This window comes from Chelonia mydas, chromosome 1 (genome assembly GCF_015237465.2).
Source record: "Chelonia mydas isolate rCheMyd1 chromosome 1, rCheMyd1.pri.v2, whole genome shotgun sequence".
NCBI lineage: Eukaryota > Metazoa > Chordata > Testudines > Cheloniidae > Chelonia > Chelonia mydas.
In genome coordinates this window covers 255414577-255439635 of record NC_057849.1, presented here as the reverse complement: position 1 = coordinate 255439635, position 25059 = coordinate 255414577, and the positions used below count along the sequence as shown (strand labels likewise).

At 46.7% G+C, this 25059-nt stretch overlaps 1 protein-coding gene across 5 annotated transcripts in view; it reads left to right on the top strand.

Moving 5' to 3' along the window:
* Positions 1 to 1568: 1568 nt before the first annotated feature.
* Positions 1569 to 25059, top strand: part of KCNJ4 (potassium inwardly rectifying channel subfamily J member 4) — a 34190-nt gene continuing 10699 nt past the window's right edge. For 2 of the 5 annotated variants that reach the window (XM_027831242.3, XM_007069095.4), the window contains exon 1: positions 9127 to 9780. The gene's annotated coding sequence lies outside the window, so the exon portion shown is untranslated. Of the gene's footprint in view, positions 2777 to 9126; positions 9781 to 10589; positions 10809 to 25059 lie in introns of those variants that run through there. The other 3 variants (XM_043543368.1, XM_037881492.2, XM_043543353.1) reach the window with 2 other exon arrangements.

The window sequence follows — 25059 nt, the reverse complement described above, 5'->3', positions numbered from 1 at the left end:
AAAAAGCTAAGACTGGTTGATACTTCCAGCAACCAGTAGCTTCCCTCCTGCCCGCTCCCACAGCACATGGTATTCCCCCTCCTCAAGCTGCTGTTCCCCCGCAGGCTAAGCCTCCCAGACAGCCAGGTGGGGCCCGGGCCATGCTCTGCCTGAGGCTCCTTCCTGCTCTTCCCCCATGGCCCCAGCCCAGGATGCTCCTCTTCCCTGAAGCGGGTGAGGACTGGGGCTGGAGTTAGGGAGGGCCGGCCTGTGGCCCGGGACTCAAGGTAGCTGGGACCGTTGCTTGGGCCACCTGCATGGTGCTTCAGGGCTGGGGGTGCAGTGGGGGGCTTGGGGCTCTGGCGGGGGATGGGGATGGAAAGGGTGGGGATGGAGGCTAGTCTCCCTGAAGGGGTGGTTCACATGCCACCCATGCCCCAGGGAATGCCATACTGTAAACCTTCCCCCACCCACCCCATCGTTGTATGCAGTGTTGTAGCTGTTAGCCTCAGAATATTAGAGAAACCTGACGAAGAGCTCTGTGTAAGCTTGCCAGCTTCACAGAAGTTGGTCCAATAAAAGATATTACCTCACCCACCTTCTCGCTAATATTGTAAGCCTGTCAGGCAAGAGCTGACCTGACGTGTGTGAGGAACAGGCCAAGGCAGGAGAGTACAATGAGGGAGCGGGGAAAAGTGATAGGGAGAAACTCCAGTGATTGAGCCTTCTTCCTAGCATAGAGCATAACCGTGGGATGGCCCAGGCTACTGCTGTCTAGCCAAAAACTTCAGACACTGAAAGCCTGATTTTTCACCGGGAGGCTGAGCACACACAGCTCCCATTGACTTCAGTTGACCCCTCTGAAACTCAGAACCACGATGTGTCAAGTTTGGGCACTGTGATAAGAGCTGGAAGGGAGTGGTCATATTGAGTGCATGAAGTGGGTGGGTGCAAGCCCACCCACTGCTAAAGGCCCCTTCCCCAGCCTGGGAAGGAGCTACTGAACCCAGTGCTCAACTAAAGACAGGGGCCAACAAAGAAAAAAACAGGAACAGGTGCGGGGGCCAGAGGGCCAAAACTAGGGAATTGGAAGGGGACACAGAGCAGAGAACTCTGGACAGCGCCCACTGCTCCTCAAAAGCGTCCAAGGAACCAGCGGAGGCCGCCCAGAGGAACTCCGCCCATGAATGGATGAAAGAACGAAAACAGGCCCCACAGTCGCAGCCCTCCCCCACCAGCCAACCCCCTCTCCCTGGTGTTATAAATGGCCACTTTGGCCATGGCTAGGAGGAGGTTGACAAGGTGGTCCCACACCTTTGTGAGGCCACGGATAGGATGTGCATATATAAAAAGGTGCAGGGAAAAGTGCCTCCAGAACCTCAACAAGAGGTGGAAGAGGGTGAAAGGGAGTGGTGGAAGGCAGATGTATCTGTGCTAGAAGGCTGAATACACTTTTCCCTATTAACTGAAAAGAGGTTACCTCAGGTTAATTAGAGACACCTGTGTCCAATTAAGAGCTGCTGGTGACCTTTTAACCCCCCCCCCCCCCATCATCCCCGGGATTCCAATGAGAGAGAGAGAGAGGGAGGAGGAGAAGGAAGAAGAAGAAACAACAACAAGAAGTTGCTGCAGGGAGAAAAGGGTTCTCCTCGCTTCAGGGCTGCTCTCCTCCCAACAGAGGAAAGACTGAGTTTATTTCTGTTTGGGGAGGGGCTGATGACCAGAAGCCAGCATTAATAAGTCAATTTTCTGGGGGAGGCAAGGAGAGGTATTTCTTTTATGTTGTGGGTATTTTTGCTTAAGAGAACTGCTCGGCTTACCCTGAGGCCCACCTTTAAATACCGTGAATAAACCAAAGTTAAGAATTAAAAACCTCCGGAGTAGGACTGATTAACTCCAGCCCTGCCGCCAGTAGAAGAAACATTGAGGCTGATGGGATAAAAGAGGTACCTAGTCACACGTAGTGTTAGAGGTGGGATTGACAGAGTGGAATACCCTGGGGACAAGGTAGATCATTCCTGAGCATGGACCACGTGGTGAGGATGTTGTTGCAGGCCACTATGGCACAATAAGAGGCTACCAGAGTCCAGACGGCCACTCAGCAGGAGTCTGTACAAATACAAGAGACAATTCAACTGCTGATGAACCCAGTGGCACAGGAGTGAGCCACCCTACAGGAAGTAGTGAGATAATTGAAAGCCCTGACTCCTCTGAGAGATGGCCACAATGGAACACGATCCTTAAAGGCCAGCAGTTACCTACAAAAGGTGACAACAGAGTAGATGTTGAGGTTTTATCTCCTCGCATTTGAAAGAACAGCCCTGTGTGAGGCCTGGAGTTGTCAAATATCCTTGCTCCCTTCCTGTGTGGTGAGGCCCAGAAGGCCTACTATGATATGGCAGTGTAAACTGCTAAAGATTTCGGCCAGTTGGAAACTGCGATCCTGGGGAGATCCAGAGTAACTACAGTCATAAGGGCCCAGAGATTCCATGAGTGGAGGTTCCAAGAGAACAAAAGCACCAAGACCACAACTGTTCTACCTGATCCATCTAACGCAGAAGTAGCTGAGTCCCGACACCCACACTGTGCTAATATATAAATGTAATAGAACTCTTGTTTTGGACAGATTCCTGAGAGGACCTGCTGCCAGACCTGCGAGGGTGAGTTTGCTGAAATGACAGCGCCCGCTTACGATGATTTGGTCACCCTCACAGACAGACACTTAATGGCCAGAGAGCTTTCTCAGACTACCAGAGAAGAGATGCACCAGACCAGGAAACCAGCCTCAGTCCTGAAGGTCCGTACCTTTGAGAGTTCAGGTAGGCCTATACTGGGGAGGAGGAATTCTGAAGAGGGGCCTGAGGTTGTGAAGGGACTTGGGGAACTGGGGAAAGAAGGCCATGGGGTAAGGCTTAGTAGCCTAAAGAATAGGGGAATGTACAGGACTACATAAACATGTCATGCTTATGGAGAACTAGGGCATATAGCTGTTCAGTATCCAAACTGTGAGGAGCTCATGCAGTGCAACTTGGGTGATAGTGAGCGTCTATGTGGATTAAACACTCTTGTAGGTGTAACTATGACTCCACATAAATATATGTGGCCAGTCAGGCTGAATGGTATAGTGTTGCTTTAGTGGACTCGGGAAATGCAGCCACACTGGTCACTGGGACATTGGTGGGATGGAACCTATGTCTCAGGCCAAACACACAGGAATAACCTACTTACATGGGACAATTAGTTATTACCCAGCCATTCCTATACAAATAGAGGTTCAGGGAAGCACAACAAGGCTGACAACAGTTGTAATCCCTAAACTTCTATACCGAATGCTCACAGGATGAGACTTCCCAGGATCTGGAAATCTACTCCCAGTGGATGGATTAGGGGAAAGTAGTAGCCCCCTGCTGATATCATGACTCCAGTAAATAGACCACCTTCCATCTTCTCTGAATCAGCCCCAGATGTGTTTTCAGCATCTGGTAAATCGTGGAAAACTAAAAGAGGAAGGAGAGCAGACAAATGGCTGGGGGCCAAAATATTGGCCCAGAATCAAAAGGTGGTGCTCGTAGGTAACTGATCTCATTTAGCTTGTGGGGAGGCAAGTTGGACAGTTATTAAACTAGAGGTTGGGCCAACTTCCACAGAGACCAATCCTGGGGGTGAAAATAAAATAGACTTCCTTGAGTTTGGACATTTTGGGCAGGATCAGACCAATGATCCTGTATACTGAAATATTAGAAAAGAACTAGGTGAGGTAAATGGGGTCCCAGTAGAGGAGAAACTCAAAGGTGCAGGGCCTTACTTTGTGATTTAAAAAAAGGACCTGATATATAGACTAGTCTGACTACAGGACCAAGAACCGCAGCAGCTTTTAGTACCCTGAGGACACAGAAAGGCCGTATTAGACCTAGCCCATAGTCACTTGTTCAGGGGACATTTTGGGGTGGATAAAACACTGGATAGAATCCCATGAAGGTTTTTTTGGCTGGGAATCTATACGGAGGTTCAATGCTATTGCACCTCCTGCCCTAAATGCCAATTGCACAGCCCACACCCTCATACAAGGGCCCTTTTAGTCCCCCTACCAATTATTGAAGTCCTATTTGAGAGGATAGTGGACCTGATAGGTCTGCTGAAGAAGTCACTCCAAGGTCATCTCGTTATGCTTGTGATTCTGGACTATGCTGCCTGGTACCCGGAAGCTGTACCCCTGTGAAACACAATGTCCAAGAGGACAGCAAAGGAGTTAATCTGAATTTTATCTCAGATAGGCATACCTAAGGAGATTCTGATTGATCAAGGGACTCCCTTCTTGTCAAAGTTGATGTCCTTGGCCTACCATCCACAGACTGATTGGCCTGGTCCAATGTTTTAACAGAACACTGAAGAGCATGATATGGAAAGTACTGAGTCAAGATGGAAAAAATTGGGATAACTTGCTATCCTACCTGATGTTTGCTATAAGGGAGGTTCCCCTGGCTTCCACAGGCATTTTCTCCCATCAAGTTGCTATATGGTCACCATCCCTGGGGCATTTTGAACATTGCCAAGGATGACTGGGTGGAACAGACTAGTTAAGGAGTGAATGTAATTGAACATGTGATACAGATGCAGGACAGAATAGCCCAAAGTCACTCCCATAGTGCAAGATGGGGAGGGGGGAGAAGCACAAAAGGCCCAACAGGCCTATTATAATTGTCAAGTGAAGGTTTGGAAATTCCAGATAGGGGATTGGATAATTGTGCTGGTGCCCACTGCGGAAAACAAGCTCTTGGCCAGATGGCAGGGATCATACAAAGTAATAGAGGGGAGGTTGACTATAAGATTTGACAACCTGATCACTGAAAGCAGGAGCAAATCTACCACGTCAACCTGTTAAAGCCCTGGGAAGACAGAGGAGCTTATATGGTTGCCCTATATGGTTCCACTCCAGGAAGATAAAACCTTAGGGATGTGTAAAATATGCCCCAAATTGAACCCTGAACAATGTACAGAAGTCGTCCAGATGATCAAGCGAAATCACAATGTGTTCTCAGGGAAGCCAGGCAGAACCATGGAAGCTCATCACCACGTCATCATGGATCCAGAAGTAAAGGTGAAGAATGAACCATACCAAATCCCCGTGGCGAAAAGATCAGTACAGAAGTTGAGGATGCTGGAACTGGGAGTCATCAAAGAGTCCTATAGTCAGTGGCCCAGTCCAATCATTCTGGTATCTAAACCAGATGGTACTATGAGGTTCTGCAGTGACTTCCGAAAATTAAATAAACTGTCCCAGTTCAATGCTTACCAATTCCTCAAATAGGCTAATAGACCAGTTGGGAAAAGCAAGATTTTTGTCTACCATCAACCTGACCAAAGGATATTGGCAAATCCCTCTGGCAGAGGTGGCCAAGGAGAAGATTGTCTTTGTTATGTCAGAGATCCTATACCGGAACACGGTCCTCCCTTTTGGATTACATGGGGCTCCAGCAACCTTCCAGTGCCTCATCAATAAGCTAGTATGCCAACATGCCAAGTATGCAGCTGTTTACTTGGATAATGTGATCATTCACAGCCAAGACTGGGGGATACATCTGGAAAAGGTGGAAGCAGTACTGGATACCCTGAGGAAAGCAAGTCTCACCACTAAGCCATCCAAATATGTAATATTGGTAGTAGAAGCCAAATACCTCTGATACATCATGGGGAGAGGCGTAGTGAAACCCCAACTGAACAAGGTAGAGACAATACAAAGTTGGTCTCGACCGATCGTGAAGAAACAGGTGAGAGCATTCCTGGGGATAGTGGGGGTACTACAGGTGATTCATTCCTCTCTTTGCCTGGATGGCATACCCTCTGAGAGATCTGATAAAGGCCAGAGACCCAGACATAGTATAATGAACTGGTGTGGCTGAAGATCCATTTTGTGAATCTGAGGACAGCCCTCTACACTCATCCAGTTCTAGCAGCCACAGACTTTGAAAAGGTCATACTACAAATGGATGCCTCTGAGGTAGGGTTAGGAGCCATGCTTCTCTCAAATAGTAGGAGAGGAAGAACACCCAGTCTTGTACTTCAGTAGAAAATTCCTTCCCAGAGAACAAAAGTATGGCGTGGTGGAGAAGGAATGTCTTGTGGTAAAGTGGGCCAGGGAAACCCTGTGGTACTACTGGCTCGGACGGAGGTTTACCCTCATTATGGACCATGCTCCCCTGAAGTGGATGCACCAGAACAAATTAAAAAATGGAAGAGTAACAAGATGGGTCCTGTCACTACAACCCTCCCACATCAGGGCGCAGCACAGGGCAGGAATCAAGCATGACAACGCAGATGGCCTGTCATGAGTATGCTGTTTCCTGGCCCACGTAGCCGAAGTCCTAATGCTGAGCCGGAGTTGGGGGGCCAAGATGTGACTAAGTCAGAGCAGCTATAAGCAAGTGGTGGAAGGTAGATGCATCTGTCCTATAATGGTGAAGGCTCTTTTCCCTATGAACTGAAATGGGGTTACCTCAGGTTAATTAGAGACACCTGAGTCCAATTCAGGGCCACCTTTAATAACCTGCTGCTAGAGAGAGAGGAGAGAGAAAAAAACAAGTGGACAACAGGGATGGAGCAGCAGGGAAAAAAGGCTTCTCCTAGGTGGAGGGCTCTTCCCTTATAGGGAGGAGAAACGTACTCCAACCACCCCCTGCACCAGAGGCTGACATGGCCAAAGAGGAGCCTGGCCACAGCACCCAAAATCAGAGGCCACTTTGGGAAGCGTGGCTGTTAACTTCAGCTTGGGCCAAGCCGTGTGTTAGCTCACATTCCAGGGAGCGCCGCGTCCTCGTCTCTCCCTCCCTTCGCTTCCCCCATCCCCACAGCAGCAGCAGGAAAGGTTGGTGGAGTGGGGCTATTTTTGGGAGCATCTCCCTAGCAACGGCTGCCACCACCGTCTGTGGTGGTTTTTCCATAGGTGCTAAAATATTCTGTGCGGCTTATTAAAGAAAGCAGCTGGGGGAGAGTGGCGGGGATGGGGAGAGGTAGCCATCCGCTGCCTCACCCAGTAGTTTGCTGCTGGCAGCGTGGGGTACAGCCGACCCTGGCTGGAGACGGTGAAAGTGAACCAGGTGTATTTAAATGAAGACTGTCTCCATTGTGGGTCAGTGAAGTTCTCTATAGAAAACACCCAACGCCCCCTGCTGGCGATAATCCTTCTGTCCTGCCATGCTAACTCTATAGAGAATGGCCGAGGAGGCACAATCAGCCGCTTGTTCGAGAGATGAGGGGGAAGAGTTCGTGCCTCATGTCTCGTCCTTTCTTTACCCACCATTCCTGACCTATGGCTGAGGTCAGATTGGCAGTGACAGCATTTTGGGGGGAGTCATGTCCAGGGAGGGGGAGAACAAGGTATCATAGAAGATTCATCTTCTGCCCCCCTTAAAGAAAAAAAAAGAATTTTGCCTTCTCATTCTATTGGGGGTTTTTGTATGGCTCCCATCACTGTAGTAGCTGAGTGCCTCACAAGTACTAAAGCGTTTTATCCTCTCACCCCTTCCCATGAGTCTGGGAAGAATTGTCTTCATGCTAGAAATGGGGCATTGAGGCACAGCGAGGTGAAGTGACTTGCCCGAGGTCACAGAGGGAATTGGTGGCAGAGCCAAGAGCTCCTGAATCTCACCCCAGCTCAAGCCCAGACTTCCTTCCTGGTTGCCTTGCTGTGAAGGAAGCACCTGGAGAGCTGTTCTGAGTGAAGACAGGGCCTGATCATCGAAATAATTCCACCATTCACATTTCTAGTGCCTTGACTCCTGAAGGGTCCCAAAGCACTTTCTCTCCTAGGCTGGGACACTGAAGCATAGCTGCCTCTGAGCTGGAGCAGTGCACAACAACACAACAGTTTTCAGGAGGGGAAAACAACCATCTATAACTGAAGCTTCAGAGGGGATATTAGGTAGCAAGAATATAATTACCCAAACTGGAATTGGACTATGACAGCACCTAAAGCTCTTGGGGAAAGGGTCTTGGGACCTTTACGGCCACAAATTGTGGTTTGACAGTATGTCTCATTTGAAAGGTGGTGTTTACAGCTGCACAGCAGGCTCCTAGCACGCTGCTGATGTGAGTTCAGTACTGGCTCAGAGGGAAGAGCACCCCCTACTGACTGACGCCAGCTCCTGCATCACCTGAGGTGCCTTAGAGGTCTCCCATCCAAGGGCTAAGCGAACTGTGCGCTATGGGCTGCAAAGAGCAAGCTGGTTGCATGGTGCTGGCTCTTCTTCCTTACCGCTGCTAAACTGCACTGAAAGGCGCTAAGACCACATCTCTTTCCCTATATTGCTGTTCCATGTAAGCGCTTGCTGTGGCTGCCACAGGGATGGTGTTTGATCACCAGTGAGGGGGAGGTGGTCCGTGGGATTACGCATGGGAGGTGAGGTGTCCACAAGGCAGTGTTTTATTACGATGTGATCCATGTTCTGAAAGGGTTTAGGAAAATTCTGGCTGAGGAAATCCAGTGAGACCATAACCTCCCAATGACTGGCCCTGAAGCCCAACGGTTAGGTGCCTGAGGGATACTGAGTAGCTAAAGGGAGAGCCCTGTTACCTGTACCTTGTTTTAATACGAAAATGAGGGACACCACCTGTGCTTTCCTCTGATACAAAGCCCCTGTGCCTGCTAGAGGAGCAGCCCTGTGAAAAATAGCTGAAACATTTCCAGGAGGTGAGACCCAGAGAATGTTTTCCTGGCTGAATCTCTCAGCAGGTGAAGGTCACAGCAGGCCCTGAACTAACTCCACAGGGATCCTCAGAAGGCCCCTGGAGGCCCCTGCAAGGACATTCTTTGTAAATCTATAGTAGGATCACCCAGTACTGGGAACTGCTTCAAATCCAATGACAAGCAAAAACAGTGATGACACACGGCACCTTTGGAGAAAGTTCTGGAAGAGTGCGATAGCTGGTGAATTAGAGGGAGATTTCTGTACCTCCCTGGATTAGATGCTGGGTGCAGCATCTGGGAAGAAGGGAAAAAAAGGACCTGGATTTCTATGCCTTCTGGTACAGACTGTGTGGCAAGCCTCTACAGGCCACTGTGCTCCATGCAAACATGCCTGGGGCATCTGAGTGCCAGCTGCATGTGTTCCCATTCCTGTTTCCATTGCTTTTGGTTGCACTCTCATCTCTCCCCATCTCTGCATCTGCAGTGTGTATCCATGGCTCTGAGATCACATGTGAGGATGGGCTAAAGTAGCGGAAAGCTGTTGGATTCTACCAGAGAGTTACTGACTTCTTAGCTACAGACTGCATAGCAATCTAAGAGAGAATGAGAGGGAGGAAGGAGAGAGGAAAAAATAGAATGGAGAAAAAGAGCGACTGGAGAGATTGTAAAATAGAGACAAACTGAGGGGGGTGGGAGTGGGGGGTGGGGAAAGTGACAACCAGACAAAAAAAGAGAAAGAGGGTGATAAACAGACAGAAGGGAGAAACCGGTTCAAGAACTCATCGACAAGCTGCAGACAAATAAATCTTATGAAGGATGGAAATTCCTCAAAACAAAAAATGCTAAAAAGGGTGAGATACAAAGTGCAGGAAAGAGAAGGAGATAGAAACAAATGAGGGAAAGTTAGAGCATGCTAGAGGAAATTTTTAGGAGGAAGAACTAGCTACTTGAAAAATAGTGAGGAGACAGAAAAAGAGACTAAAAGGAGAGAGATCCCCAGATTCCTTAAATCCAGGCTCGGTGACAGATTTCATGGTGGGATGAAGAAATCTCCCTCTTTTCCCTTTCCCTGACTTTTGGCTCTCCAGGACTCAAACAGGGAATAACACAGGACCTGGGTAAGAAATTATTATGGTTATTAGCCTCATTATAATTTTCCAGGATTTTTGCTATGCTAATAATGCATAATTTCATATGAATTATCGATGCAAATATATAATAATTATAAGTATGTGTGTGTGTATATACACGTATTTATGTCTGCATGTGTGTGTGTGAGGGGGTTGTGTGTGCATATATAAATATATATAATAAACTGTGTGTGTGCATATATAAAATAAAGTGTAAGAGTGACTGTGTGTGTGTATAGTTAGATAGACAGATAGATATACACACACACAAACACATAAAGTTAAAGTTAAAGCTCCATAACTTTCCCTCCTTTTTTGACCTGGAATGTCAACTTTGGTTACATTTATGTGACTTTTTATTGTTAGCCGCAAATAATTTTTTGACTGCTCCCCTTTACAAGTTGTTTTTTGTTTTCTCTGTGTCTCTCACCCCCAATTGCTGGCACCCTCCGCTTCTTCTGTGTGCCTTTCCAATCCATTTCCCTAATCAAGTCTAGAGATGAGGAGCTGGATTCCTTGAGGATGTGCTCAAAAACTCAGGCACTTCAGGGCACATGCCAGTTCTCTCTCTGTGAAGCTTGTCAGAATCGATAATCAATACTCCACACCCCTCTGTCCAACCTCTTCTAGGTCACTGATTGTCTGTGTTGCTGATCTAATTGGCAGAAATGAAGCCCAAATAAGCAGTCTAAAGAGGCTTCAAACTCTTGAGTTTCTTTGAAGCTGAGGAAGCAGCCAGCAAAAAGCCAGGGAAAGTCTCTGCTCCATCTAATCTCTCCCTCTCCCTGTGTTTCTAGTGCATCCATCACTACAGTGCGTTGTGTTGTCAGAACGTGTGGGTGAACCTGGCATGTCTCATGTGAACTCCTGCTGCCACCCCCCACTGTGGAGGTCCCTCCTGTACACATTGGACACTGCATCCTCATTAGTGGGCAAATTTCAGAGGGGCTCCCTCTGCTAGGAAGCTGACGTATTCCATCGCCAGAGTCCATCCATTCCAACATCACTTGATGGAGGTAGGAGGTGACAGCCATGGCTTGGTGTCCCAGTTAGATTATTCCATTGTAACATACCCAGGAAGCACTGGTAATGAATGACCCAAATGGCTAGTAGGAAAGACATCTAAGGGCTGGTCTATGCACAGGTTTTGTGCTGTGGTATCTGTTGAGAAAATGATGTAATTAGATCAGTGCGACCCCCATCCCCACCATGGGCACAATTATTCTGGTATAAAATTGCTTACGCTGGTATAGCTTATTCCTGGAAATTTACCAAAGCAAGCCACAGTGGTATAAGGTACCTTTATACTGGTGCAGCTGTATCCGCACTAGGGGTTGTACTGACTGATCAGATATAGCAGCACAAAAACTGCATCGCCGACCTTATAGAGCCAAATCCCATTCGCTTTACTCAGCTGAACAGCCCCATTGACTTCAGTGAGGAGATAGTGACGTCAGTGTGCAAGGAGAGCGGGGTTTGGCCCGAAATGTATTTGAATGGGTGACATATGGCAAACAAAGCCATCCCCTTCCAATCCATGGGGCACAGTGCTAACATGGGTGCTAAAATGGACGGGGGCCCTTTGAAGTGCCCTGGCCTTGCTGGGAGGATGGAAAGAGAATAGTTTCCCTTCAGGATCTGCTCTTCACCTGCTGTGTTCTGAGGTGTAAAGCAGATGGGACTGGATATAGGAATTAACCTTTGGGGTTTTCTCTTGAAATCCCATTGAGTAATTTTTTTTCATTTGATCAAAAATGGAATGTGCTCTCACCCTCTCAAATGGGCAACGATCCATGGAAGGAGGGTGGCAATCTATGCTGGAATCCCCGTCACTGGAGGTTTTTTTTCAGACCACCCTGGACAAACACCTGTCCGGGATGCTCTACGTTTACCTGGTCCTGTCTCAGCGCAGGGAGCTGGACTTGATGACCTCTCAAGGTCCCTTCCAGCCTTACCTCTCTATGATTCTATGGATGTCAAAACTGGTGTTCCGTGTGGTCAGGTGAGGGAGAGAACCAGGGCCAGTGGCTGAAAGGGCCCAGAGGCCAGTGGCAGTGACAGTCAACTTGTTTCTTCCTTGTGCACATATATTCTCCCCATGGCTTCCAAGGGTGGAGGGGAAAATGGTTAGATTTACCTATCTATGTCCATGCACGTGTACAGTGTCATTATATTGCACATTCTCGGGGCTGTGTGGTCTCGAGGCTCCTGACTTTGGAAGAAAGCTTCCTGGGACACCATGCTCTGAGAGGGGTGGGCTCTGATTTCCTCTTGTTTGAAGTCTGTGTGTGGTTATTGGGGGGAGGCTCTATTCTCACTGCATCATTACCCAAGTGAGGGACTTGCTGTCTGCCCTTCCCCTCCTCAAAGCCCATTTGGGCCCCTTCACTTTTTGTGCACAAGGGACAGAGTTGATGTGCGTCAAGCTTATTTGGTGCAAACTGAGTGCAAACGTGTTTGCTTGTCTAAACGTAAGCCTTGCCTAGACGCTGCCAGTCCTTGCCCAGCAAAGTGTGCCAAGTTATTGTGCACCAGCCTGATTGTGAGCAGAAGCGAGCAATGCCTGGGTCCAAGTAAGGTTAAGCAATGAATATTGGCCTCTGTGCTGTATGAAGCCTGCACACCATCTGTCTCCCTTGCAAGGGGGCAGAGTGAAAACGGGGCGGTTTTGGTGTGCTGCAGGGGTGTGACTGACGAGACCTGAGCATAGTCCTCATCATGCTAATGGAGCTCCTAGCTCTCTGCTCCCCTTAGGTTTTTCTGCTGAGGAGATCCCTGTTGGGAGCAAGCTCAGGATGGAGAGATGGGAGATCTCAGCTAAGCTCCTGTTCTCCCCACCCTACTCACACAGGAACCTCCATTCCTCAGGTTCCTGTCTAAAATGCTGCGTAGATCCGTCTGGGTAGGCCCTGGTGCTGGACAAAGAAAGCAACATCCCCATTCTTGTACATATATTATTTATTATTTGCATTACTATAGCTCCCAGCGGGGCTAATTATGAATCAGGGCTCCATGGTGCTAGGGGCTGTACAAACACAGAAATCAAAATCCATTTGGTTTCCCTGTTTTATGAGGCCTTGTCCACCCTGCCCATGTGGTGGGAGCTAGAAGGATTGGCTGCATTGTGAGGGAACTATGTGATAACATGGAGTAAGTGATAGGGGGTTCTGCCCCCTTGAGATCCAGTGGAATATGGGGCTCCAGGTTTTAATAAATGTTTCCTAAATAGGGGGTTCCTTAATACTGAGTTTGGCTGTCACAGAAGGAATTGAAGTGTGCCCCACTGTTGATTTAGTAAGTGGAAATGGCGCCCCCACAAGGGATGAGTGATCGAAACATGCAGCCTACTGCATGTAGCTGTTGACAATAATAATTGTACAGGGGACACACATTCTTTAAAGAGAGAGCTGTTCTGGTGGGGATAGGAGGGGAAGAGGAAGGCGAGAGAACGGGAGGAGATAGAGAGGAAGGAGACAGAGGGAGGAGAAGGGGTTGAGCTGGAAAGGAGGAGCTCTATTTCCTTCTCCTCTCTCTTTGTCCCTCCTCTCCTCTCCTCTCCTTTTTGGAGGCCAAAACTGACTGGTATGATCAGTTATTTCAATTCTGAGACTAGCAGAGGCAGCAAACCCCACCCCTTAGAGCATTGTCATGTAATTTGCAAGGAAAACTGACTTTTTTCAAATCAAAACTATCTTCTGTAAAATGTGTGAGGTGCTCAGGAAAACAAGAGGCTACTGCACAGTGCAAACCCTTTGCACCACACTTTGCCAATGCACCTCTTCCTCCCCACCCTGCCCTACAGCTCTGTGAGTGCTCCTCAGCTTTGCCTCACAACTCCTGTTTGTTTAAAACAAACAAAAGGAAATATTTTTTCACACAGCGCACAGTCAACCTGTGGAACTCCTTGCCAGAGGATGTTGTGAAGGCTAAGACTATAACAGCTCAAAAAAGAACTAGATAAAGTTTATGGAGGATAGGTCCATCAATGACTATTAGCCAGGATGGGCAGGGATATTATCCCTAACCTCTGTATGCCAGAAGCTGGGAATGGGCAACAGGGGATGTATCACTTGATTATTACCTGGTCTGTTCATTCCCTCTGAAGCACCTGGTATTGGCCACTGTCAGAAGAAAGGATACTGGTCTAGACGAGCCTTTAGTCTGACCCAGTATGGCCGTTCTTATGTTCTTATTCCAGTCCTGGGGGATCCTTCATGCATCTCTTCCAGGTTATTACTCTGGTTATTACTCTGCCAATGTACTCCTTATGAATCCACTCCCTTTTGGCTAATAGCTACTGTAAATCATTCTGCAGTTTCACATGGAGAAATTATTCTTCATTTCTCCCCCTATGACTCTGGTGCATGGGGTGACAGGTACAAAGTGTCTGCTGCATTCCATCTCAGAGGCAGCTGCATTTCAGTGGTGAGATCACTTTGAAGGGTACCAGGAATTGGGAGAAGGACATAGCAATTGACACTGTGCTCCCCTGTGACCTACGCTCATGGCACATAGCCTTATGCATACACATTCCAGACTGGTTAATAGGAGTCTGACCTCAGCAAGTTCCAATTCTTCAGTGTTGTGACGTTATTTAGTTGTATTAGTTTAATCGAATGGAGCAGCCTGTGATCAATAGATGGCTGCTTGTGTCTTAGTGATCAATCCCTTATTCATAAATGTGTAGCTTCCCGGCCTCCTGCTAGCACTTATTTTCTATGAAAGGTAAAAACTGAGGAGAAGCAATTTCCCCATTCCTCACAGCCCTGCAAAACTATCTGACAACAGGTTAACAGCATTAGAATATACTGACTGTGCATGCTTAAAGATAGTGGAGGGCTCTTTGATTTTGTACACGAAGGCTGAGCAAGATCCTATGGCTGGAAGTTGGAATTAGACAAATTCAAACTGGGAAAAAAGGTGCAGATCTTTCCCGGGAAGGGTAATTAACCAGTGACACAGATTACCAAGGAATGCAGAGGCTTCTCCATCACTTGAAGATGGCAAATCAAGACAGGAGGTCTTTTCAAAAGATATGCTCTAGTACAGAGATTCCCAAACTTTTTTTGCTGAGCACCCATTTGGAGATTTATGTCCCGTCGGCACCACCTCTCTCAGGGGAAGGGGTGTCCTGTATTCACAGGGGGTGACAGGTGGGGGGCAAGAATGCCCGGTACCCATAGGGATGGAGGGAGTATTCACCATGTGGCAGTTGAGGAAGTCTTCCACTCTCTGCAACAGTCAGGTGGTCTCAGCTGCCAGGACCCGTCTCTCTGCCTGTCTTGCTCCCCGCCCCAGGTAGGAAGCAAAAGGGGCCATGCTGAAGGGCCGGGGTCAGGAGGGGAGCAGAAGGCTGTACCCATAAGTACTGTCTCCCTGCCAGTGACATCCCCCTGCCAGTGCCCCCGACCCTTCAGCACTGTCCATCCACTTCCCCTGTACTGTCTCTGTCTGACAGAGGCTCTGTGCCAGGGGTTGCGCTGAAAGGCCGCAGTCAGGAGGGGACTCTGTCTGGCAGGGGAAAGCGGACAGGGATCTGTGCTGAAGGGCCAGGGTCTGGGAGAGGTTCTGTCTGGCAGCAGGATCAGCACTCCCGAGACGCATCCTTTGGCTTTTGCTCACAGCGTCCCCACTGGCCTCCCCAGCAGAGGAAGGTAGCTGCCAGTTGGTGGCTGTGGCAGATGGGCATAGAGCCTGTTCCCAGCAGCTGAGACCACCTGTGCTCCCCTCCCCACAGCTGATAACCTTGTCACAGCTCCCCAGGGGGGAGTGCCCCACAGTCTGAAAACATCTGCTCTAGTTCAAACGCCAGTTGTTGAATTTGACATAGGAATCATTGGCTGAAATTCTATGGCTTGTGTTACGTGGGAGGTCAGCCAGAGGGTCACAGTGTCCCTGGCCTTGGAATCTATGACTGTGTGAAAATACAGAGGGGCAAGGAATCCTGCCACCAAACTAAAAAGTTCAAATGTTTCGAAACCACAATCTAGCTCCCCAGCAGTTGTAAATGGGTGATGGGCACCTGCTGAGGAGCTGCCCCTGTGACTCTGCACTGCAGTTTTATTTCTGTGGCAACATGTCCCCTGAAATGTTTCACAGATCAAATAATTCTGGTGTCAGCATGAAAAAGGCAACTTCCCCCTCCCCACCCCCTTATAAAAACTGGCCTGTAACCCCCGCACTCCTGACAATGGGATGTAGCACAGAGGCGATGGGCAGCCAACCTCAGAATGTGCAAGCCACTTAATGCATGCTGTGACATTCCCAGCCCTGATGCAAGAGAGGTCATTACTGGTGCAGGGTGGAGTTTAACACAATCAAACGTCCTGTCACTTTCACCTCTTCCCTTTCCCTTCCTGTGCATGGATGTGCCAGCCCACTCTACTTTTCCGTCTCACTTCCACTCTCTTTCCCTGGCTTTCTCTCTATCTACCTTTTTCTCTCTCTTCCACTCCCTTCCAGTTCACAGCCATCGCAAGTGGCCCACGGGCACAGAGGGGATCAAGGGCAAAGTTTTCTTTCTTTGTTTATTCTTTCCCATTGATAGCACAATGAAGAGGCTGCTTTTGAAAGTGGGGCTGACAACTGAGTAGTTCAGAGTTTGGTTATGTCATAGAATCTGATAGGTTTCAGAGTGGTGCCATGTTAGTCTGTATTGGCAAAAAAACCGAGGAGTCCTTGTGGCACCTTAAAGACTAACAAATTTATTTGGGCATAAGCTTTCGTGGGCTAAAACCCACTTCATCGGATGCATGCAGAGGAAAATACAGTAGGAAGATATATATATATATATATATATATATACAGAGAACAAGAAAAAATGGATGTTGCCATATCAGCTGTAACAAGACTAATCAATTAAGGTGGGCTATTATCAGCATGAGAAAAAAAGCTTTTGTAGTGATAATCAGGATGGTCCATTTCCAACAGTTGACAAGAAGGTGTGAGTAACAGTAGGGGAAAAATTAGCATGGGGAAATAGTTTTACTTTGCGTAATGACTCATCCACTCCCAGTCTTTATTCAAACCTAATTTAATGGTGTCCAGTTTACAAATTAATTTCAATCTGCAGTTTCTTTTTGGAGTCTGTTTTCGAAGTTTTTTTTTGTTGGAGAATTGCGACTTTTAGGTCTGAAATTGAGTGACCAGAGAGATTGAAGTGTTCTCCGACTGGTTTTTGAATGTTATAATTCTTGATGTCTGATTTGTGTCCATTTATTCTTTTACATAGAGACTGTCCAGTTTGGCCAATGTACATGGCAGAGGGGCATTGCTGGCACATGATGGCATATATCACATTGGTAGATGTGCAGGTGAACGAGCCTCTGATAGTGTGGCTGATGTGATTAGGTCCTATGATGGTGTCCTTGGAATAGATATGTGGACAGAGTTGGCAACGGGCTTTTGTCATAAATATAAAGGGAAGGGTAAACCCCTTTAAAATCCCTCCTGGCCAGAGGAAAAATCCTCTCACCTGTAAAGGGTTAAGAAGCTAAAGGTAACCTCGCTGGCACCTGACCAAAATGACCGATGAGGAGACAAGATACTTTCAAAAGCTGGGAGGAGGGAGAGAAACAAAGGGTCTGTGTCTGTCTGTATGCTGCTTTTGCCAGGGACAGAACAGGAATGGAGTCTTAGAACTTTTAGTAAGTAATCTAGCTAGGTATGTGTTAGATTATGATTTCTTTAAATGGCTGAGAAAAGAACTGTGCTGAATAGAATGACTATCCCTGTCTGTGTGTCTTTTTTGTAACTTAAGGTTTTGCCTAGAGGGATTCTCTGTGTTTTGAATCTAATTACCCCGTAAAGTATCTACCATCCGGATTTTACAGAGGTGATTCCTTTACTTCTATTAAAAGTCTTCTTGTAAGGAAACTGAATGTTTTTTCATTGTTCTAAGATCCAAAGGTTTGGGTCTGTGGTCACCTATGCAAATTGGTGAGGATTTTTACCAAACCTTCCCCAGGAAGTGGGGTGCAAGGGTTGGGAGGATTTTGGGGGGAAAGACGTGTCCAAACTATGTTTCCCAGTAAACCCAGTTAAAGTTTGGTGGTGGCAGTGGAAATTCCAAGGGCAAAGGGTAAAATTAATTTGTACCTTGGGGAAGTTTTAACCTAAGCTGGTAAAAGTAAGCTTAGGAAGTTTTCATGCAGGTCCCCACATCTGTACCCGAGAGTTCAGAGTAGGGGAGGAACCTTGACAGCTTGTTGAAAGGATAGGTTCCTGGGTTAGTGTTTTTGTTGCACATCTGCCAATGTGATACATGCCATCATGTGCCAGCAATGCCCCTCTGCCATGTACATTGGCCAAACCGGATAGTCTCTACGCAAAAGAATAAATGGACACAAATCAGACGCCAAAAATTATAACATTCAAAAACCAGTCAGAGAACACTTCAATCTCCCTGGTCACTCAGTTTCAGACCTAAAAGTTGCAATTCTCCAACAAAAAAACTTCAGAAACAGACTCCAATGAGAAACTGTAGAAGTGGAATTAATTTGCAAACTGGACACCATTAAATGAGGCTTGAATAAAGACTGGGAGTTGATGGGTCATTACACAAAGTAAAAACTATTTCCCCATGCTAATTTTTCCCCTACTGTTACTTACACCTTCTTGTCAACTGTTAGAAATGGGCCATCCTGATTATCACTACAAAAGCTTTTTTTCTCCTGCTGATAATAGCTCACCTTAATTGATTAGTCTCATTACAGTGTGTATGGCAACACCCATTTTTTCATGTTCTCTGTATATATATATCTTCCTACTGTATTTTCCACTGCATGCATCCGATGAAGTGGGTTTTAGCCCACGAAAGCTTACGCCCAAATAAATTTGTTAGTCCACAAATACTCCTCGTTTTTTATAGAATCTGATCTTAACCACATTTTAAGAGTTAGTCAAACTTTTTCTTTTCTTTTTCTTTTCTTTTCACTTTTTCTTTTCGGTGTAGTTGTAGCCGTGTTGGTCCCAGGCTATTACAGACACAAGGTGGGTGAGGTAGTCTCTTTGGTTGGACCAACTTCTGTTGGTGAAAGAGACAAGTTGCCCACTTCACATTCAACGGCCTCTTGCAATGTGTGTAAACTCCTTATGCGTAACAATCTGTTCCACCTTGTATTTTGCTGCAACATTCTTGAGTACTCTGAAGAAGAGCTCTCTGTAGATCAAAAGCTTGTCTCTTTCACCAACAGAAGTTAGTCTAACAAAGGATATTACTTCATCCACGTTGTCTTTCTTTCCATCAACAGTCATTGCTTCTTTCTTTCTCTAATCTTAGTTTCCTATCCCCTTGTGTGTTAGACCATCCCCTTTGGAGTAAAGGAGAGTGTTTCTGGAAAAGGCATTCTAAAAATTACACCAAAATAGGAAAGTATAATCTGCCCCCATTATCTGTGTGAGTTTCCCAAGTGAGCAGCAGCCTGGGGTTGTATTTCCATGAAGATGTGACAGTTAAGGTGAGACAGCATTTGCTTATGTATCCTGAAAGCACCGTCTTTTATGGTTTCTGGAGACCCAACACACATCACATTGCCAGCAAACATAGCAATCAGTTCAAATGTTATGCATAGCACGGAGGTCGTAGGAGGTGATACTATTGGCACACCTAGGTACAAAGGCAATGAACATGTAGAAAATAGGAATGCAGCCCAGAATCCCAGGAGAGATTATAATAAAACATCACAGTGGAGGTAAATCATAGGTGTAGAAACATTGCTACTATGTGCTGTTCCTAACAGGGGTGCATTTACAGTATCACCGCCGGTTTTACTGTGCATGTCTGTTCTTGCTGAGTCTGGAACCGTAGGCTCAGTGATCCCTATGCTGTTGGAAATCCACAGTACGGTTACATGCAATCTGAATGTCTGCTGCATTCCAGCCCAGAGGTGGCTGCATTTCAGTGGTGGAGCATCAATTCGGAGAGTGGCAGGAAAAGGGACAAGGGGCACTGCGCTCCCTCCTCCATAGCAAACACACTCAGTTCCATCGGATGGGACATAGCCCGCTACATACACATTCTAGACAGAGGTGGTAGTGAGCTGCCCTCAGCAAACGCCAACTCTTCCATGCTGTAACATTATTTAGTGATATTAGTTTAGCTGGACTGAGCAGCCTGTCATCATTAGATAGCTGCTTGCTCTAAATCATCAATCCCTTGTTTCTAAATGGGCAGTTCTGCAGCCTCCCAGTGACACTGCTTATGATGATTTTTGAGGTGTGGGGCAACTTGGCGGAAGTAACTTTCCCATTTCTTATTGCACTGCAGCATGGAGGAGGGGTTACGTTCATATCACATGAACAATGGTACTGCTAGGGCCTGCTTAAAAGTCACTTTTCCTTTGCTGATGTTTTGCGACTAACCCTGTCGTATCAGGCTGTGATCTAGTACCAGTGCTGCAAACCATGACTGCCCAGGGTAGGAGGTACTCTTTCTTAGCAGTGTGGAAGAGTGAGATGAATGTCTTTTTTGTAATTACCTACCCAATAAACATATTTATTAGTAATTGATGATCAGTGATCAGGGCTCTGTTATGCTAGGTGCTCTATATACACAGAGTGAAAGACAGTTCCTGCCCTCAAAAAGCTTACAATCTAAGTAGACAAGACAGACAAAAAGTGGCCATAATGAATGTTAAGCTTCAAGAGGCTATTTCTACAGGCCCATGGAATTACTAGGGTCAGCCAGAGAGTAGCCTGTTGGAAGCATCCGAATATATTAAAGATACAGTGCCAGATCCTTCACTAATGTAAATAGACAGAGCTTCATTTAATTCTGAGCTACATCAGCAGTGGTTCTAGTCCTTAATATACTCTATCAATATCACTGTCCTATCACAAATGTATCTTATTTTCCATTTGTCAGTGGACGATATCCCAGCAATGCTCAGCGTCCCTCAAGAACCAAAGAGCCAGCGGCAATCTTAGATTGTAAACTCTTCAGGACTGTCCCTCAGTCATTCTATGTTTGTACAGCGCCTGGCACAAGGGGGTCCTGGCCTCTCAGCTCTGCCGTAATACAACAATAAATGGCAAAAACAATTTCTCTTATGAGTGTGGAGCAGAGAAGATGCAACTTAAAATTCTCTCGAACAGTTTTAACTTAATTCCATTTTTATGCTGCTTTTGGAGGCAAGGGTGTCAAATAAAGGAACTGATCTAGGTAATGACCCCTTTTTAGAAGGCATCATCCACCGTTTTCACCACCAAAATTGGAATTCTGTTTTATGCCTAAAAAAGTGATTGAGCCAACGGCACTACTGGGTCAAATGCTGCTCTTGTTTGCATGGACATTAGCGGATGCAGTGGTGCCGCTGAACGGCATTTGGGTCTGTGCCTCCTCGCTTGTGTTGGGCACACAGCGGAGTACGTCTCTCAGGGCACTCTTCTAGAGAGGACTAGCTGTAACTTGTACCCTTCTAGTCAAGCATGCATTGTGCAATGCATCAGGCCCCGGATGAGAGTTCTGGGCCCTGGGTCTTTCCCGCTTCTCTGTTCCCATAACTCCCTCTCTCTCTTTGTCCTTTGTACTCCTTTCTCCATCTCTTTCTCCCCAGCTTACCTCTCTCTCCTGACCCTAGCCTTCCCTGATGTCTTGCTTGCTCTCTCTCTCTCCCCCAATTTTGGAAGAAGTTAGCTTTTTAACATTTGCCCCAATACCTGCCTCATACCCTCTCTCAACCATGATGCACAGTGGCATATTCTCTTTCCTCTCAGCAGAGAGACGCAGGGAGCACTAGAGTATGTGTCTAGTTGTTTCAGAGTGATCTTTGCATGACCCATGCAAACGGTGCCTCAGTTGACATGGGTTGTGTGTGTTGGGGTGGGAGGGAGCTGGCAGAAGCCAGAGGTGGCTGAGAATGCTTAACCTTTTTGCATCTTTCCCTCTGACTTTGTCATCCAGGGGATCTTTGTGTACATCCCTTTCTAGCTGTGTTTTCTTCCTCTCCCTCCCTCAGCATGTGGGCTGATCGCTGCTCAAACTTTTAATTCAGATGGTAATTGGAATAATAATACGGGCAGAGCCCTTCTGGCTCTGTTGCTGCAGCTGGCTTCAGGGAGCTATGAATAGCTCTGAGTCACACGCACGGAGCTGGTTTCACATCAGATCATTTTGTTTTGTTTTCATATTCCCCATCCCCGGGACTTCAAAGAAAAAAAGTTCCCCCTCTCACACTACCCCGCAATATAACTCAGGCAAAAGTATGTCAATAAAATCTCTATTTGGGTGCCAGAGAATGGGATGCCTAAAGAAATCAGTCGATTAATGAGGGTTTGGGGGGCGGATGGGGATTGCAGGCATCTATTTATAATGATGGAAAGAAAAGGCAAATGTGCATGTGTAAAAATAGTGCACAGTTGATTGCAGCTTCCTCCGCTTACCTTCCACCTGTCACTTTTCTTCTTGGATTGTAAGATGTTTGGGGTAGGGAGTGTCTTTGCTTGTGTTTGTACAGCACCTAGCACAATGGGACCTCTGTGTGCGACTGTGATACATAAGAACAACATAATGTAAAAATAGCCATACCGGGTCAGACCAGTGATCCATCTAACCCAGTATTCTATCTTCTAACAATGGCCAATGCCAGATGCTTCATAGGGAATGAACAGAACAGGGCAATTATCAAGTGGTCCATCCCCTGTCATCCAGTCCCAGATTCTGTCAGTCAGAGGCCTAGGGATGCCCAGAGCACAAGGTTGCATCCCTACCCATCTTGGCTAATAGCCATTGATGGACCAATCCTCCATGAACTTATCTAATTCTTTTTTGAACCCCATTATAGTTTTGGCCTTCACAGCAGCCCCTGGCAATGAGTTCCACGGGTTGACAGCGTGAAAAAGTACTTCCTTTTGTTTGTTTTAAACCTGCTGCCTATTAATTTCATTGGGTGACCTCCTGGTTCTTGTGTTATGTGAAGAGGTAAATAACACTTCCTTAGTCACTTTCTCCACACCCTTCATGATTTTATAGACCGCTATCATATCTTCACTTAGTCGTCTCTTTTCTAAGTTGAACAGTCCGAGTCTTTTTTAATCTCTCCACACCTGGAAGCTGTTCCATACCCCTAATCATTTTTATTGCCCTTCTTTGTACCTTTTCCATTTCTAATCTATCTTTTTTGAGATGGGGCTACCAGAACTGCCTGCAGTATTCAAGTTGGGGGTGTACCATGGATTTATAAAGTGGCATTATGATACAGACGCTCCCCGACTTACGCAATCGTTCCGTTCCGGAACGCTTTGCGTAACTCGAATTTTGCGTAAGTCGGAAACGTATACCCGACCATTACGCAAAAAAAAAAACCCCAAAAAACCAAACTCCTATTTCTATCTTATGGAACTTTTTCCGTAAATGCGGATTTGCGTATGTCAGGTCTTGCGTAACCCGGGGAACGTCTGTATTTACAATCTTATTTTTATCCCTTTCCTAATGGTTCCTAACATTCTGTTAGCTATTTTGACTGACGCTGCGCATTGAGTGGATGTTTTCAGAGAATTCTCCACAATGACTCCAAGATCTCTTTCTTGAGTGGTAACAGCTAATTTAGACCCCATCATTTTGTATGGATAGTTGGGATTATGTTTTCCAGTGTACATTACTTTGCATTGATCAACATTGAATTTCATATGCCAGTTTGTTGCCCAGTCACCCAGTTTTGTGTGAGACCCCTTTGTAACTCTTTGCAGTCTGCTTGGGACTTAACTATGTTGAGGAATTTTGTATCATCAGCAAAATTTGCCACCTCACCGTTTACCTCTTTTCCCAGATCATTTATGGATCAAATAATAAATAATACTAAGGGATCTAAGTTCTGTGTGCAGTTCCAAAGTTCTGTGCCTGCTGTTTCTGTGACGGTCGAAAGAACCATAGATCTTTTCCACATGATCAAATTCTATATCCGTAATTCACCTGCTGTGCAGCTCCAGCAGTGGTAGCAATGGCAGGAGTACTATGGAATGCAGGGCTCAGAGTAGAGTTAGACAACACAGTGGTGAAAATGTCTGTGCCGTGTACACACTTGTGCTGTCACCATTGCAGTCACTGATGGAGGTGCACCAGTGGTGAATTATAGCTATGAAAAGGAGTACTTGTGGCACCTTAGAGACTAACCAATTTATCTGAGCATGAGCTTTCGTGAGCTACAGCTCACTTCATCGGATTCATACTGTGGAAACTGCATCCGATGAAGTGAGCTGTAGCTCACGAAAGCTCATGCTCAAATAAATTGGTTAGTCTCTAAGGTGCCACAAGTACTCCTTTTCTTTTTGCGAATACAGACTAACACGGCTGTTACTCTGAAACCTATAGCTATGAAGTTTCCTTGTGCAGGCATAGCCAAAGTGCACAGCAAAATGGCAACCAGGAAATCCTTGGTGGCCACAGATTTGTTACAACATTATTGGCATCACCAAATACAAGGCCGAGGAGGGAGAGGATTAACTTGAAGAGCTGCGGAGGGGGCGTGTTTCAGGCTGCTGATGAAATCAGGGCTAGAGAGGGTGGCTTAGTGGTTTAAGTGTTATCCACACTAGGAGAGTGGGGTCTTTGTCCCCCTCTGATGGATGGCACACGTGAGAGGTTAGTGGGTCAGCTAAATCCGGGGAGTCAGTCCTATAGCTCACATGGTAGCAGATCATGCTTTTAGGTGCTGAAGGCCTAGGGCTCATACCTGGCTGAGGTAACATTGCTCTTGTAACCCATACCTATAGGGAAGGTTACAAGAGCAATGCCCAATGTGGAGCTTGAACTTCTATAGCCCTCAAAGGCTTAAGATGAGCAGCCCCAAGCAGCAAAGTCTGTAATCCCCACTAGCAGAGAGGAGATTGCTGTCTTTCTCAGAGGCATCAGGTATGAATCTCCTAGATTTTCCCTCCATAACCATTGGTTTGAATCCTATCAGGCTAGAGTCAGCCCTTCATCTTTCTGAGATAAATAAACTCTGTGTGGGTGGGTGTGTATGGGTAGATGCGGGGAGGCGGGGCAGTGTTTTAGATGAGACCTTCCTGTTTCCTCTCCATGGGCAGTAAACCCGTTGGCACTTTTTGCATGAGTAGACTTCCGTGTCTGTGCCCGCAGGCAGTATGCCCTCTCCTTCACTGTGGTGCAGCGCACTGCACGCCAGCTGGCTACCACCCTCCTACACCAGAGATGACTGCGGTTCGGTGGTTCTGCCGAGCTATAAAGCCTTTAGAGATTAAATGTACTATATTTTTGTCCCCGGGGAACCATTTGGCTCTTTCTTCTGCTACTGTAATACCATTAAAAAT